Genomic DNA, 7,087 nt, shown 5'->3' on the forward strand with positions numbered 1-7,087 from the left:
GGGAATGGTTCCTCCTGACAACATGACCAAAGTAGATGAGATGAAGTCTGCCCATTCTTGCTTCTAAGGAGCATTCCAGCTGCACTTCTAGGACAGATTTGTTAGTCCTTTTAGCAGTCAATAGTACTCTTAGCATTCTCCTCCAACACCACAACTCAAAAGCATCAACTTTTCTTCGGTCTTTCTTATTCACTGTCCAACTCTCGCATGCCTAAGAGGCAACTGAAAATACCATAGCTTGGGTTAGGCACACCTTAGTCTTCAAGGAGACATCTTTGAAAGAAGTCTTTTGCTGTAGATTTGCCCAATGCAATACGTCATCTGATGTCGATTGTAGAACCAAGTAATATGAAGTCCTTGACAACTTCAATCTTTTCTCCATCCATCATGAAGCTGTTTATTGGACCAGTTGTGAGGAGTTTTGTTTTCTTTATGTTGAGGTGTAATCCATACTGCAGACTATAGTCTTTAATCTTCATCAGTAATTGCTTCCAGTCATCCTCACTTTCAGTAAGTAAAATTGTGTCGTCAGTGCATCACAGGTTTTTAATGAGTCTTCCTCCAATCCTGATGCCACATTCCTCTTCATATAATCCAGCTTCTCAGATTATTTGCTCAGCATACAGGATGAATAAGTATAGTGAAAGGATACAACCCTAACATACTTCCTTCCTGATTTTAAACCTTGCAGTATTCCCTTGTTCTATTCAAATGGCAGCCTCCTGATCTATGCACAGGTTCCTCATGAGTACAATCAATTGTTCTTGTATTCCCATTCTTCTCCATGTTATCCATAATTCGTTATGATCCACACAATCGAATGCTTTTGCATAGTCAATAAAAAATAGGTAAACATCTTTCTGGTATTCTTTGCTTTCAGCCAAGATCCATCTGACATCAGCAATGATATCCTTCATTCCACATCCTCTTCTGAATGGAATTAGAGAGCCCAAGAGAGTTCCCAAAACTTAAAACATGATTTCAAGTTTCAAAGTTCAGTAGAAAACTTGAAAAAGAAAATAAACACTACAGGGAAAAAAAAGTTGTCTGGAAGAACAGTGAAAGAAATATCTTACAATATAGAGCCAAAAAATAATGAATGATAAGTTGAAGGAAAAAAAAAAAAAAAAAAAGGACAGATTCAGGAGGCCTTACACGCAATTAACAGGAATTTCATGGAGAAAGAACAAATGGAGTAGATGTAATAATCCAAGAAGTAATAAAATAAAACTTTCTGGAGTTGAAGAAAGACTTCAAATGAAAGCTTTCCCTATGTCCCAGTCACCTATATCCTGTATGTTTTCTGAATCCCAAAGATAAGGAATATAGCTTATAACCTTTCAAGCAGAAAGAATCTATTACTACAGAGTTGTTTCAAACTCCTTATAAATGGTGTCCTTTGTTAATGATTTTACCAGCAACTCTTGCTAGTAACATTAAAGATCTTAAAAAAAAGAAGAAGAAGAAGAAGAAGGCATCAATGACTGTCCAAAAGAACATGAGGAAAAATTAAAATCTGTGCAGAAAACGAACAGATAATTTCTAATTAGCATGCATAGGAACTTTGTGGCTACACTGTAAAAAAAAAGGGGAAAAAATTGCATTAGCGTAAGATCTCCGGTTAGCAACATTAAAAGCTGAAAGATAGTAGAACAATGTTTGTAGACCTTTGAGAGAAAAAAACTATGATCTAAGAATCCTAAATGAAACTCAGATTATCATTTTTACACAAGACAAAAGGAAATATTTTTGAATATTCAAGGACTCGTAAGTTGTATCTTCCATGTACCCCTTTACAGGAAATTAATGTGCAAAGAGCATAAAACCAGAACTTACATATCCAAATAGAGAAAGATGACTTGTAAACCAAGAGGGTAAAATATATCTTAGATGAGAACTGATACCATCTACAGCTACACAGCTTAATAGGATTAAGAGCTGTCTGCAAATAAGTAACTTTACTATTCCAGGAAATTCTTACCCAGGAAGGTAAAGTTACAAATAACTTTATTATTTTTTTGTTTCAGGAATTTCCTGAAAATCTTTGTATCTGAACAATAGATTGATCAATTAGCCCTCATTAGGGTAAACAGCCTCCTTTTCAAAACAATAGATCACTCAACTGGCCTTCATCATCCTAAACTATTCTATCATGATGTTTCCCAATTATAATAAGGCCCCACACCTGACCTGACACTGAAAAAACCATCTTAAAATCAGATCCCCTTCAAACCTTACCAATATCTTGCCCTTGAATCCTCATTCAGAGAAGCTACTAAGATTCTGCCCAGAAAGAATTTTTCTTACTACAGAAAGCAATAAACCTGACTTTGCTTAATTGATAAGTGAATTTAATGATCTTTTGAGGGAGTCAGTAGTTGGCAACAGTTATATTAAAATTAATTCAATCATTCAACAAATATTTTTTGTCCATCTTTTATGGGGTGAGTACCATACTAGATGCCAAAGACCTAATAATGGTTCTTGCTGTTAACAGGGTTTAATATAAGTGTGAACTGAATATTTTTTAACAAGGCTAATTGAAATTCCTGGAACTAAAGCAAGACTCAGGACTTGGAAAAGTAGAGATAAGGCTCAATATAGATACACATTAAAATACGGGGTAGAAGTGAGGGGGAGGGTATAGTTATTAAATATATATTTTTTTATATCTTGAGAGGGGAATAGTCATAATTTACTTTATGACTATTAAAATAGGAAGATAGCAATACAGATATACATTAAAGTTCAAAAGTATCAGGGAAGGGTGGATTACACCTCAATATAAAGAAAGCAAAAATCCTCACAACTGGACCAATAAGCAACATCATGATAAATGAAGAAAAGATTGAAGCTGTCAAAGACTTCATATTACTTGGTTCTATTATCAACACCAATGGAGGCAGCAGTCAAGACATCAGAAGACATATTGCACTGTGCAAATCTGCTGCAAAAGACCTCTTGCAAGTGCTGAAGAGCAAAGATGTCTCCTTGAAGACTAAGGTGAGCCTAATCCAAGCCATAGTATTTTTGATAACCTCATATGCATGTGAGAGCTGGACAATGAATAAAGAAGATCGAAGAGGAGTTGATGCTTTTGAGTTGTGGTGTTGGTGAAGAACACTGGAAGTACCACAGACTGCTAAAAGAAATAACCAATCTGTCCTGGAGGAAGTGCAGGCAAGAATGGCTAGACTTTGTCTCACCTACTCTAGTCATGTTGTCAGAAGGGACCATTCTCTGGAGAAGGATATTATGCTTGGTAAAATGGAGGGTCAATGGAAAAGGGGAATGCCATCAATGAGATGGATTGACACAGTGGGTGTAACAATGGGCTCAGGTATAGCAGGAGTTGTGAGGCTTGCACAGGACCGGGCAGTGTTTTGGTTGCGATAAGTCGGAGATTAGTCAATGGCACCTAACAACAACAACAGCAACATCAGACAAGGAAAAGGAAGGATGAAAAATTTGGTAAATCCAGCAAGATTAAAGAAACAAAGATTAATAAAGTATATTATGTTGTTGTTATGTGCCATCGTGTCGGACCCAACTCATAGCAACCCCTCCTTGGGTTTCCAAGGTGGTATCACTACAGAAGTAGATTGCCCAACCTTCCTTCCGAGTAGTGGCTGGTGGGTTTGAACCGCCAGCCTTCTCGTTAGCAGTCAAGTGCCTTAGGCACTATGCCACCAGAGCTCCCAATAAAGTATTACATAATATAAAATAATATGGCAGGGAGAAAATTGATTGACTGAACTCCTCTATCAAAAGACAAACATCTCAGACTGGGTTAGCAACTTTCAGCTTTATGCTATTTATAAGAAATACATTTAAACATACATGACAAACAAAGGCTGACTATAAAGTGATGGGAAGGTATAATAGACAAATACCAGGGAAAGGAATGAAGGAATGACAATATGAGCATCAGATCAAAATATTATAATATAAAAGCATTAAATGAGGCAAAGCCAAATAGTTTATAATAATAAATGTTTCAATCTACAAAGAAGATAAAATCCTCACTAAATACTTGCCAAATAATATGACATGAACACACATTTGGCAGCGACTCCTAGATAATCAAGGACCTTTAGCTATGGATTTCTGTTTTTATGAGTTGCTTAAACTCCAGGTCTCTGTTTCCTCATATCTAATATATTACCAAAGAAGAAGAAGAAAAGTGCCTATCTCACAGAGTTCTTGCAAAAATTAAATGTGACGGTACTTGTAAAGTCCTTGGTACATAGTTAACATTCATTAAAAGTTGTTATTGCTCGTATTGAAATCTAAAAAAATCATTAAAAATTTATCATTTTAAAAGGTCCCAAATTCAGGCCTAGAGGTGAATAAATTCTGTCTAGGACTAAAGAGTATATACCAAGATGGAATTTCTTTTGTACCTGTTAATATGCCTGGAAAGAGATTAGAGATTACTTCGTTCTTTTCAGTTATTTCCTTTTTTTAAAATTTCAAACTGATAGAAAAGTTACAGGAATAATTTCAAGGAATCACCTATATTCTTCACCCAAATTCCCAATTGTTAACATTGTACTATATTTGCTTTGTGATTTTACTTGCTTTATTAATTTTACTGTTGTTTTCTGAACCATTTGAGAGTAAGTTGCAGATTTACCCCTAAATCCTTTACTGTGTATTTACCCTTCTCCCTTAAGACACTTTCCCATATAAACATAGTACAATTAACAAAATCAGGGAATTAACATTGGCCCAATACCATTCAATCTACATGCCTCATTCAGATTTCATAGATTATCCAATAATGCTCTGTTGTTGTTGTTATGTGCCTTCAAGTCAGACCCGACTCATAGCGACCCCTCCTTGGGTTTCCAAGGCAGTATCAACTACGGAAGTAGATTGCCCCATCTTCCTTCCGAGGAGTGGCTGGTGGGTTTGAACCACCAGCCTTCTGGTTAGCAGTCAAGTGCCTTAGGCACTATGCTACCAGAGCTCCCAATAATGCTCTAGTTTTTTAAATTTGGGATTGATATTTAGAAACCAATATCTGAGTGTCAGGTGCGGTTACTGCAAGTAGGGTATTATTGTTTATAGCTTGAGTTTATAATAAACATATATGCATACATACACACACATCAGGTATATGTATTAGAAACCATGAATTCATATTAATGCCTCTAATTCTAATTCTTTTCCATAGGTTTGTTATATCCCTCCCCCTTTCCATATTTATAACTCTCTTCTCTGGCAGTGAAAAAAAACCCTGGCTACATAATATATGGACTTATTTTCTCAATCATCCCCCTATAGAACTAATTCCTGTCTAGGTGGGCTATCTTCTCCACCTTGACTTCCTCACATACGTTAGCCTCGTAATCTGAGTATCATTCCCCTCACCCCTACCTCTAACAGCTAGGAACTGTACTCATTATGGCCCTGTTAGCTAAACTTCTACCCCTACCCTGATCCTCTCACTCTCTTGGTAAAGTGACTTTTTTTTTTTAACTGAAGAACAGATGAGAAATGTTTCTAAATGAGGCTAAATGTCATAAATATATAAAATATTTCTAAATTCACATATATACAATCAATGCTATTTCAACAGAATTCCAATAGGGTTATTTTGAGAACCAAATACAATGATTATAGAGTTCATATTAAAAAGTATAGAGTTAACAAGAAATTTTTGAGAAAGTAGAATAGTGGAGAGATACTTTCTCTGATATTAAAAGTTATCGTACAAAAAACAGTATATAATAAAAACAACATGGCCTTAATGCAGTAACAGGTAAGTAGATCAATATAGTAGAACAAAGACTATGAAACAGATCCAAGCATCTACTAACATATAATGCAGGAGAGTAGTTGCATTTCAATTTAGTGGAGACAGGGTAGGTGTGGTAGTTATGTTTGTTTGTCAATTTGACTGGGCCCGGTTGAGTGGCTAGGAAGCTCCTGGCAGTTATTCTCCATGATGAGACTGGCAATCAAGTCCATGATGGGACCTACCACAAGCAGCTGAGTAGCTGCTTTAGGGATGTGGTCTGTTTCCAATATATAAGAAGCAGCTTTGGGAATGGTCTCTAGCATGACACACTTGAACCCTGCATGTAGCTGTGCTGTTGTTCAGCAGCCTGCCATGCTCTGCTGACCTTGTGACTTTCTTTTCTTTTTTTTTTTTTAATTGTGATTTGGGTGAAGATTTACAGAGCAAATTCACTTTCCATACATCAGTTCACATATATTTTGTCTCATGACATCAACCCCAATTATTTACCAAAATGCAACAGCTCCCTTCCAACTTCCTCCCCATAGTTACCTCTTCCCAGTGTCCATCCCTCCATACACTCCTGCCCCCTGAGCTGTCTCCCTGTGCATAAGCAGCCCTTCTTTCTCCCATGACTGTTCTCTCCAAGGTGTGTATCTACTTGAGGTAAATGTTTAACTCACATGCCTGTATTTTGTTTGGCTAGAAACCACAGGTGTGGGTTCAATTCCAGACCTGAAGGGCAGCTAGGGGCCATAGTCTCAGTGGTTCCATCAGGCTGTATTGGACCAGCAAACCTGGTCCTCACCTTTTTTTTCCCCAAATGATTTTGAGTTTTGTTCCACATTCTTCTCCCTCTCTATGCAGGATCTCCTACATAGATCCCCTTCCAAGTGGATGACAGTGGTAGCCGGGCACCATCTAGTTCTTCTGGTCTCACAGTTGTACAGGCTGCAGATCGGATGGTGTACCAGTCTTTAGGACTAATTGTTTCCATGAATTTTGGTTTTCTTCATTCTTCTTTGCTCTGGACGGGAGACCCATCATTGCATCTAGATGGCAGCTTGCTAGCTTTTAAGATCCCGGTCACTACTTGCCAAAGTAGGAGGTGGAACAATGTTTTGTATATAGTATGTTATGCCAATTGAGCTTGATGTCCCCTGTGACTATGGTCCCATGCTCACAGGTTCACCTACTCGATCCCTCTGGGTAGCTGGCTGTGACCAAGCAGTGACCACAACCTTCCCCTTGTCAGCTCTACTATACACCTCGGAATTCTGATCATTCACATAAATTTATAGGACCATTGTCTGCCAACCCTATATATGTTCTTGGATACAC

This window comes from Orycteropus afer, unplaced genomic scaffold, assembly GCF_000298275.1.
Source record: "Orycteropus afer afer isolate SDZICR_OR568_19922 unplaced genomic scaffold, OryAfe1.0 scaffold00118, whole genome shotgun sequence".
NCBI classification, from domain to species: Eukaryota; Metazoa; Chordata; class Mammalia; order Tubulidentata; family Orycteropodidae; genus Orycteropus; species Orycteropus afer.